Genomic DNA, 11,646 nt, shown 5'->3' on the forward strand with positions numbered 1-11,646 from the left:
TAAATATTAAAACAATCTTCTGAGGTAGTGATCTTAATAAACTGTATTCTCAAATCAGACACAAAAAGTTAGAAAATTTACCCTGCATCGTTCTTCGCTAATATTTGTTACAAGGAATTACAAGGTATACACTTAGCAGTAGGAGTTACAGGACCACTAACACTGGTCCTCATATGATTTCCTGATGAATCAGGATTCACTCTGGCATAGATTAACGTATGAGGTCCTTAAAGAGTTAATGCATGTGGCTACATTACACAAAAGGTAGTTTTTTTTTTTTAAATTAATGTCACCTTTCCATTTTTTTTTTTTTTTTTTAGATGGAGTCATGCTCTGTCACACAGGCTGGAGTGCAGTGGTGTGATCTCGGCTCACTGCAACCTCCACCTTCTAGGTTCAAGCGATTCTCCTGCATCAGCCTCCTGAGTAGCTGGGATTATAGGTGTGTGTCACCATGCCCAGCTAATTTTGTATTTTTAGTAGAGAAAGGGTTTGACTATATTGGCCAGGCTGGTCTCAAACTCCCGACCTCAGGTGATTCCCCTGCCTCAACCTCCCAAATTGCTGGGATTACAGGCATGAGCCACTGCACCTGGCCCACTTCTTCATTTTATACTCAGTTACTAGTTTACATGACGCTTTGGAGGACAATGACACATAAATTCCTATATTCCAGGTGTACTTGCCATAACCAATCAATACATACCAAGTAAATCCTACTAATTGTATTCCAGAGATTAGATTTAGCAAATATAATTAATATGCTTTCCAGGAAGTTTGTCATCAGAATGTTCATAAGAAGATTTAACTAGGTCACCTTTTTTCTTTCCTAAAGCCCTCCGTCTAGTAAAGAGAGAGGATAGATTACACGTATACTAGTAAGTAGTTCTTCCTAGGCAGGTACTAATACAATTTCCATTTTAAGGTTGAAAACATTGGAGCACAGCACAAAAAGGTTAAGCTAGTTGCATAAAGAAAACTAAGTAGTAAATGATGGAGCTATATAAAAAAAGATTATAGTTGCATATCCACATATGCAAGGCACTAAATTGTGTAAAAATTCTCAAACTTGTATTTAATATCTCAATAACTTAAAATTTGAAAGATATATATATTATATATAATATATCTATATACATTATATATACCTCAATACATTGAGAGAGAATATTATACAATTCTTCTGTTCTCTTTTTTGGGAATAGCACCACTGTTTATTATGCAAACCAGAAATACAGGCGTTGGCCATAACACTTTCCTGTTCTTCACCCCCCATATCCGATAACCCCATAACAAATATTGTTGTTTCTACTTCCTAAATAACTCTGTAAGTGGTGAATTTTGCTTCATTTTCCCTCATCCTTTCATCCAAGTACCATATTATCTCTCCTGAACTACTGAAATATATATTTCCAGGTGAGGAAATACCTTAAACTAGCACACACTTAAAATCCAGTCGCCACAACACACTTTCAGAATCTTTTCAAAATGCCAGTTTGCATGCTGGACAGAGTAAGATGGTGGAATTGAAGACTCCACTGATTGTCCCCCCACGAGGACACCAATTTAACAACTAAACACAGAAAACATCTTCATAAGAACCAAAAATCAGGAGAGCACTCACAGTACCTGGTTTTAACTTCATTTGGCTGAAATGGGTACAAAGGGGTAGGAAAAAGTATTGAATCAGCAATGCCACCCTTTTCCATCCCGTGGCAGTGGCAGTGTGGTGTGAAGAGAGTTGCTATGTGCTGTGAAGAGGGAGAGTGGGAAATTATGAGTCATTGAACTGAGTGCTGCCTATCATAACAGAAAAGAAAACTGGAACAAATTCAGCTTAAGCTAACCCAAGGAAGGAGTTTTTAAACCAACCCTAGCCAGAGGGGAATTACCAAAGCCAGCAATCTGAACTTAAATTCTTGCAAGCCTGACCACCACTGGATAAAATGCTCTGGGGCTCAAAATAAACTTGAAGGGCAGTCAAAGCCACAAAGAATGCAACTCCTGGGAACTCCTAATGCTGTATTGGACCCAGAGACAGGGGAATGCAGGACCATGTGACCTCCTGAAACACCAGCTTGGGTGGCTAAAGGAGTGCTGGCATCATCTCTCCACTATCCAGGCTACACAGCTCAAAGCTCCAAAAGAAGCCCTTTTCCTCTGCTCAAGGAGAGGAGACTTTCTCTTGCATCTTGGATACCAGCTTAGCCATAGCAGGATAGGGCACTGTCAGAGTCTTGAGGACCCCTTTCTAGGCTCTAGCTCATGGATGACATTTCTAGACATACGCTGGACCAGAAGGTAACCCATTTCCTTGAAGGGAAGAACCCAGTCCTGGCAGAATTCATTACCTGCTAACTGAAGAGCTCTTGGGCCCTGAATAGCCAGCAGTGATACCCGAGTACTACATCAAGGGCATTGGGTGACACTCTGGGATGTGTTGGCTTCAGGTGAGACTCAGCACATTCCCAGCTGTGATGGTTATGGGTTAAGACTCCTTCTGCTTGAGAAAATAAGAGGGAAAAGTAAAGGAGACTTTATCTTGCACCTTAGGTACCAGCTCAGCCACAAGAGGGTAGAGCACCACTTAGGCCCTTGGGGTCTCCAATTCCAGGACTTGGTCCTTGGATGGCGTTTCCAGATCTGCCCTGGGCCAGATGGGAGCCCACTGCTCTGAAGGGACAGTCCCATGCCTGGCTGCATTCAGCACAAGCTGACTAAGGAGCCCTTGGGCCAAAAGAGAACGTTGGTGGCAATGTGGACATATACCTCATGGGCTTGTGGTGGTGGTAGTAATGGAGTGAGGCTTATTTGCCTTTAGTAAGAGGAGGTTCTACATTTTGTTTGAGTGGCAGCCCAGTTGAGCACAATAGAACACCAGGTAGACTTCTAAGATATTTGATTCTAGTCCCTGGCTCCTGTATGGCACCTCTGGACATGCCTAGGACCTGGGGGAACTCACTACCCTGAAAGGAAAGACACAGGCCTGGCTGGTTTTGCCACCTGCTAATGGTAGAGCCCCAGCGCCTTGACTGAACATAGGCCATAGCCAGGGAGTTGTTACAGCAGGACTTTGGCAAGACCCACTGCTGTGCTCGCTTTGGGTCTGACAACACAATCCTACTGGTGGTGGGTGCTTGTGTCACTTTATCCTCAGCTCCAGATGGCTCAGAACAGACAGAGAGAGAGAGACTCTGTTCATTTGGGAGAAAGGAAGGGAAGAGAAAAAACTCTTTGCCTGGTAATCCAAGGAAATTTTTTGGATCTTGTCAAAGATCATTAAGGTGCTACTTCTATGAGTCTGCAAGAACCACAGTGTTACCAGGCTTGGGGTGTCCCTTAAAGCAGCTATAGCTTAGATCAAAACTCCAAGTTTTTTTAATGATCTGAAGTCTTCCCAAAAAGAATGGGTACAAACAACCTCAGACTGAGAAGACTACAATAAATACCTTACTCTTCAGTGCCCAGAAAGAACATCGACTTTCATCAACACCATCCAGGAAAACATAGCCTCACCAATGAACAAAATAAGGTATCAGGGACCAATCCTGGAGAAACAGAGATATGTGCTCTTTCAGACAGAGAATTTAAAGTAGCTGTTTTGAGGAAACTCAAATTCAAGATAATACAGAAAAAGAATTAATAATTTTATCAGATAAATTGAAAATATTGAAATAAAACATCAAGCAGAAATTCTGGAGCAGAAAAATTCAACTGGCATGATGAAAAAGGGACTACAGTCTTTTAGTAGCAGAATTGATCAATCAGAAGAAACAATGAGCAAGCCTGAAGACAGGGTATTTGAAAACACAGTCAAAGGAGACAAAAGAAAAATAATAAAAACAATTGAGCATGCCCACAGGATCTAGAAAATAGCCTCAAAAGGGCAAAAATAATTATTGGCTTTAAAGAGGAGATAGAAAAGAGAAAGGGGTAGAAAGTTTATTCATAGGAATAACAACAGAGAACTTCTCAAAGCTAGAGAAAGATATCAATATCCAAGTACAAGAAAGTTACAGAGCACTAAGAAGATTTAACTCAAAGAAGACTCCCTCAATCAAGGTTAAAGAAAGGATCCTAAACACAGCAAGAGAAAAGAAGCAAATAACATACCATGGAGCTCCAATATTTCTGGCATCACACTTTTCAGTGGAAACCTTACTGTACAGGAGAGAGTGGTGTGACATATTTGAAGTGCTGAAAAAAATAAACTTTTACCCTGGAATAATATGTCTAGTGAAAATGCCCTTCAAACTTGAAGGGTGAAAAAAAAAAAGTTACCCAGACGAAAAAAAAGCTAAGGGATTTCATCAACATCAAACCTGTCCTATAAGAAAGGCTAAAGAGAGTACTTCAATCAGAAAGAAAAGGATGTTAATGAGCAATAAGAAATCATCTGAAGGTAAAAAGCTCACTGGTAATAGTAAGTACACAGAAAAACGCTGAATATCATAACACTGTAACTGTGGTATATAAATTACTTTTATTTTAAATAGACTAAATTATGAACCAATCAAAAATAATAACTACTACTTTTCAAGATCTAGTACAAAAAGATAGAAACAACAAAATTAAAAAGCAGGGAGATAAAGTTAAGGCATAGATTCTTTATTAGTTTTCTTTTTGCTTGTTTGTTTATGCAAACAATGTTAAGTTATTGTCAGCTTAAAGCAATGGGTTATAAAATAGAATTTGCAAGCCTTGTGGTAACCTCAAACCATAAACATAATGGATACACAAAAACTAGAAAGCAAGAAACTGAGCATATCACCAGAGAAAATCACCTTCACTAAAATGAAGAAGGAGGTGTATTATTCAATTTTCGCATTGCTGATAAAGACAAACCCAAGACTGGGAAGAAAAAGAGGATTAATGGACTTACAGTTCCACATGGCTGGGGAGGCCTCACAATCATGGCAGAAGGCAAGGAGGAGCAAGTCATGTCTTACATGGATGACAGCAAGCAAAGAGTGAATAAGTTTCTGCAGGGCAACTTTTCTTTTTAGAACTATCAGATCTTGTGAGACTTACTCATTATTGTGACAACAGCATGAGAAAGATCTGCCCCCATGATTCAATTACCTTTCACTGGGTCCCTCTCATGACATGTGAGAATTGTGGGAGTTACAATTCAAGATAAGATTTGGGTGGGGACACAGCCAAACCATGCCTGGAGGGAAAGAAGGAAGAGAAGACCACAAAACAACTGGAGAACAAATAACCAAATGACAAGAGTAAATTCTTACGTATTGATAATAACATTGAATGTAAATGGACTGAACTGTTCAATCAAAAGATATAGAGAGACTAAACGAATAAGAAACCAAGACTCAATGATCTATTGCCTACAAGAAACACACTTCACCTTTAAAGACATAAAGACTAAAAATAAAGGGATGGAAAAAGATACTCCATGCCAATGGAAGCCAAAAGAGAGCAGGAGTAGCTATATTTATATCAGACAAAATAGATTTAAAGATGCAAACTGTAACAAGAGACAAAGGTCACTATATAAAGATAAATAAGATATAACAATTTAAAGTATATATGCACCCTATCTATACTCCAGCACCCAGATATATAAATCAAATACTATTAGAGTTAAATAGAGAGGTCCCAACACAAAAATAGCTGGAGTCATCAACACCCTACTTTTAGCATTGAACAGATCTTTCAGACAGAAAATCAACATAGAAACATTGGACTTACTCTGCACTATAGACCAAATTGACCTAATAGATATTACAATCTAATGGCTGCAGAATATACAAACTTCTTCTCAGCACATGGATCATTTTCAAGAGAAGACTATATGTTAGGTCCCAAAACAAGCCTTAAAACTTTAAAAAAAATTGAAATTATATCAAGCATATTCTCTGATCACAAAAAAAAAAACAAAAATAGAAATCAGTAACAAGAATTAAGAAAAAATATATGTATATACACACACATATGGATATATACGTGCGTATAAACTACACACACACACACACACACACACACACACACACACACACACACGGAAATTAAACAATATACTCCTGAATGACCAGTGGGTCAATGAAGAAATTAAGAAGGAAATTGAAAAATTTCTGGAAACAAATGATAATGAAAATACAATATACCAAAACCTATGGGATATAGCACAAGCAATACTAAGAGGGAAGGTTTATAGCTACATATGCCTGTAACAAAAAAGAAAAAAAAATTCAAGTAAACAATCTAATGAAGCATCTTAAAGAACTAGAAGAACAAGAGCAAACCAAACTCAAAAATAGTAGAAAAAATAAAGAATAAAGATCAGAGCATAAATAAATAAAATTGAAATGAAGAAAATAACACAAAAGATCAATGAAACAAAAAGTTGTTTTTTTGAAAATTTAACAAAATTGACAAAACTTTAGTCAGATTAACTCAAAAAAAAAAAAAAAAAAAAAAGAGAGAGAGAAAGAGAGTGGGAAGACCCAAATAAATGAAATTGAAGTTGAAAGAGGACATATTACAACTGATACTGTAGAAATTCAAAGGATTATTAGTGGCTACTATGAGTAGTCAAATATTGTGAAAATCAGTATTGTTAAAATGTGCATACTACCCAAACATTTTGACTATTTGCCAATAAATTGGCAAATTTAGAAGAAATGGTCAAATACCTAGACACATGCAACTTACCAAGACAGAGCCATGAAAGAATCCAAAACCTGAACAGACCAATAACAAGTAAGGAGATTGAAGCCATAATAAAAAATCTTTCAGTGGGTCTCAGTCTCTGCTGCCAGCTGGCGTACAGTGTTCTCTCATCGCTCTGCTGCCCTACTCCTCCACCGGTCACAATGGAAGAAGAAATTGCTGCGCTCGTTATATACAATGGTTCCAGCATGTGCAAAGCTGGCTTTGCTGGGGACGACGCTCCCTGAGCCATGTTTCCCTCCACTGTCAGGTGCCCTCAGCACCAGGACGTGATGGTCGGCATGGGCCAGAAGGACTCCTACGTGGGCAGTGAGGCCCACAGCAGGCACAGCATCCTGACCCTGAGGTACCCTATCGAGTACGGCATCATCACCAACTGAGACGACATGGAGAAAATCTGGCACCACACCTTCTACAATAAGCTGTGTGTGGCCCTGGAGCAGCACCCCGTGCTGCTGGCCGAGGCCGCCCTGAACCCCAAGGCCAACAGAGAGAAGATGACTCAGATCATGTTTGAGCCCTTCACACCCTGGCCATGTATGTGGCTATCCAGGCCATGCTGTCCCTCTATGCCTCTGGGTGCACCACTGGCATTGTCATGGACTCTGGAGATGGGGTCACCCACAGGGTGCCCATCTTCAAGGGCTATGCCCTTCCCCACGCTATCCTGCATCTGGACCTGGCTGCCCGGGACCTGACTGACTACCTCATGAAGGTCCTCACTGAGTGTGGCTACAGCTTCATCACCACAGCCAAGTGGGAGATTGTGTGACATCAAGGAGAAGCTGTGCTACATTGCCCTGGACTTCAAGCAGGAGATGCCAAAGCCGCATCCTCCTCATCTCTGGAGGAGAGCTATGAGCTGTCCGATGGCCAGGTCATCACCATTGGTAATGAGCAGTTCCGGTGTCTGGAGGCACTGTTCCAGCCTTCCTTTCTCGGCATGGAATCTTGTGGCATCCACGAGACCACCTTCGACTCCATCATGAAGTGTGACATGTGCTGTCTGGTGGCACCACCATGTACCCAGGCATTGCCAACATGATGCAGAAGGAGATCACTGCCCTGGCACCCAGTACCATGAAGATCAAGATCATTGCACCCCCAGAGCATAAGTACTCCATGTGGATCAGTGGCTCCATCCTGGCCTTACTGTCCACCTTCCAGCAGATGTGGACTAGCAAGCAGGAGTACAATGAGTCTGGCCCCTCCATTGTTCACTGCAAATGCTTCTAAATGGACTGCGAGCAGATGCATAGCATTTGCTGCATGGGTTAATTCGGAAGTATAAATTGGCCCCTGGAAAATGCATACACCTCATGCTAGCCTCACAAAACTGGAATAAGCCTTCGAAAAGAAATTGCCCTTGAAGCTGGTATCTGATATCAGCACTGGATTGTAGAACTTGTTGCTGATTTTGACCTTGTATTCAAGTTAACTGTTCCTCTTGTTATTTGTTTAATACCCTGTACATATCTTTGATTTCAACCTTTAGTACATCTGGCTTGGTCACTTCATGGCTGAGGTAAGAATGTGCTTGTGGGAAGACAAGTCTGGCTTGGTGAGTCTGTGTGACCAGCAGTCTCCTATCTGTGCAGGGTATTACTGTGTCAGGGCTGAGTGTTCTGGCATTACTCTAGAGGCTGGCGAGGGCTGCCAGTCTGTCAGGGTTGGAAAGTCCAAGCCATAAGACCCAGTTTCCTTTCTTAGCTGATATTTTTCTGCCAGAGCACTGTGGGCTGTTACTTGCCTTGAGTTGGAAGCAGTTTGCATTACACCTGTAAATGTATTCATCCTTTTAATTTATGTAAGGTTTTTTTTGTACATAACTCTCGATTCTTTAAAGATGTGACAACAAATTTTGATTTTCTACTGTTATGTGAGAACATTAGGCCCCAGCAACATGTCATTGTGTAAGGAAAAATAAAAGTGCTGCCTTAAAAAAAAAAAAAAATCTTTCAGTAAAGCAAAGCCCAGGCCAGATGGCTTCATTGCTGCATTCTACCAAACATTTAAAAAAGCTAATACTAACCCTAAAAATAGAAAAGAAAATACTTTAAAAAAACCCACAAAAACTGCAGGCTAATATTGCTGATGAATAGTGATACAGAAATCCTCAATAAAATACTAGCAGACTGAATTCAACACTACATCAAAAAGATTATTCATCTTGACCAAGTGAAATTTGTCTTAGAGAGGCAAGGATAGTTTAATATATGTAAATCAATCAGGGTGATATATCAACAGAATGAAGGACAAAAAGCATATGTTCATTTCAATTGATGCCGAGAAAGCATTTGATAAAATTTAACATCTCTTCATGATAAAACCCCTAAAAAACTGGGTATAGAAGGAACATATCTCAACATAATAAAAAACCATGTATGACATACCCACAGCTAGTATCATATTGAATACACAAAACCTGAAAACCTTTCCTCTAAGATCTGGAATATGACAAGGATGCCCACTTTCACCACTGTTATTAAACATGTTACTGGAATTCCTAGCTAGAGCAATCAGACAAGAGAAAGAAATAAAGGGCACCCAAATTGAAAAGGAAGAAGTCAAATTATCCTTCTTTGCAGATGATATGATCTCATATTTGGAAAAACCTAAAGATTGCCAAAAATCGATTAAAACTCATAAACAAATTCAATAAAGTTGCAGGATACAAAATCAACATACATAAATTATAGCATTTTTATATGTCAACAATGAACAATCTGAAAAAGAAATTTAAAAAGTAATCTCATTTACAATAGCCACAAAAAAAATGCCTAGGAATTAACCAAAGTAGTAAAAGATCTCTATAATGAAAACTATAAAACTATAATGAAAGAAATTGAAGGGGACACCAGCAAATGAAAATATATTTCAAGTTCATGGATGGAAGAGTTAGTATTGTTAAAATGCGCACACTACCAAAGAAATCTACAGATTCAATGCATTCTGTATCAAAATACAAATGACGTTCTTCATGGGAAAAGAAAACACAATTCTAAAATTTATATGGAAATACAAAGGACCTAGAATAACAAAAACCTTCCTAAGGAAAAAGAACAAAACTGGAGGAATTACATTACCTGACTTCAAATTATACTACAGAGCTATAGTAACCAAAAGAGCATGGTACTGGCATAAAAACAGACACATAGATCAATAAAGCAGAGTAAAGAACCCAGAAACAAATCTACACACCTGCAGTGAATTCATTTTGACAAAGGTGCCAAGAATGTACACTGGGGAAAAGACAGTCTTTGCAATAAATAATGCTTGGAAAACTGGATATCCATATGCAGAAGAATGAAACTAGACCCCTATCTCTCACTATATACAAAACTAAAATCAAAATGTATTAAAAACTTAAATGTAATACTTGAAACTATCAAACTACTACAAGAAGACATTGAAGAAACTCTCTAGGACATCTGTCAGGCAAAGATCTCTTCAGTAATAACTGATTAGCAAAGGCAATGAAAGCAAAAATGGGCAAATGGAATCACATCAAGTTAAAAAGCTTCTGCACAGCAAAGGAAACAACAAAGTGAAGAGACAACCCACAGAATGGGAGAAAATATTTGCAAACTACTCATTTGACAAAGAATTAATAACCAGAATATATAAGAAGCTCAGACAACTCTATAGGAAAAAAGCTAATAATCTGATTTTAAAAATGGGAAAAAGATTTGAATAGCCATTTCTCAAAAGAAGACATACAAATGGCAAGCAGGCATATGAAAAAGTGATCAACATCATTGATCATCAGAGAAATGCAAAGTAAAACCGTAATGAGGTATCCTCTTACCCCAGTTAAAATGGCTTTTTTCCAAAAGCAGGCAATAATAAATGCTGATGAGAATGTGGAGGAAAGGGAACCCTCATTGTTGGTGGGAATGTAAATTAGTATAACCACTATGGAGAACAGTATGGGGGTTCCTCAAAAAACTAAAAAACTGCTACCATATGATCCAGTAATCCCACTGCTGGGTATATACTCCAAAGAAAGGAAATCAGTATATGAAAGAAATATCTGCACTCACGTTTGTTGCAGGACTCTTTGCAATAGCCAAAAATTGGAAACAACCTAAGTGTCCATCAACAGATGAGTGGATAAAGAAAATGTGGTACTTATATACAATGGAATACTATTCAGCCATAAAAAAGAATGACAATGTGTCATTTCCATCAACATGTATGGAACTGGAGGTCATCATGCTAGGTGAAATAAGCAGGTTCAGAAAGACAAACATGATATGTTCTCACTTTTTTGTGGGATCTAAAAATCAAAATAATTGAACTCATGAGAAAGAAAGTAGGATAGTTACCAGAGGCTGGGAAGGATAGTGGCAGGTTGGGGAAGGTGTGGATGGTTAATGAATACCAAAAAATAAATAAATAAGTAAGTCTTAGTATAAAATACTGGGGTATTTTATAGCACAACAAAGTGACTATAGTCAATAATTTAATTGTAGATTTAAAAAAGCTAAAATAGTATAATTGGACTGTTTGTAACACAAATGATGAATGCTTGAGGGGGAGGGATACCCTATTTTACATGATGACTGTGATGCATTGCATATTGAAACATCTCATGTACCCTATAAATATATACACCTATTATGTACCCACCACAATTAAAAGAAAGGACAAAATGCAAGTCCAATTATGTTATATCTTACTTAAAATATATTAAGAATTTCAATTCTTAAAATGAGGACAGCAGTCTTTATTATGGTCTCTAAGCTATAGTGTAGCCTAGCCCCTAACTTTATTTCTAGCCTCAATTCACACTATTTTCTGCCTCGTTCTCTGTACTTCAGCCACGCTGGCCTTTTTGCAACCCCAGTAATTCCACTGCTTCCTCTCCAAGTGGCCTTTGCATATTCTTTTCTCTTTGCTTAGACATTCTTTCCTTTCTCTTTTGCGTGGTTTACTTATCCTTCTGAACTTAGT

The 11,646-nt window shown here is 38.6% G+C and overlaps 1 pseudogene across 1 annotated transcript; it reads left to right on the top strand.

Annotated features, from left to right (window-relative positions):
• The first annotated feature begins 6,551 nt into the window (after nucleotides 1–6,551).
• Nucleotides 6,552–8,631, top strand: LOC116529008 (annotated as a pseudogene). The gene has a single exon (XR_004259329.1). The product of XR_004259329.1 is annotated as an actin, cytoplasmic 2-like (transcript).
• Nucleotides 8,632–11,646: the final 3,015 nt, after the last annotated feature.

The sequence above is a fragment of the Sapajus apella genome, unplaced genomic scaffold (genome assembly GCF_009761245.1).
Source record: "Sapajus apella isolate SASKATOON/1434 unplaced genomic scaffold, GSC_monkey_1.0 scaffold61, whole genome shotgun sequence".
NCBI classification, from domain to species: Eukaryota; Metazoa; Chordata; class Mammalia; order Primates; family Cebidae; genus Sapajus; species Sapajus apella.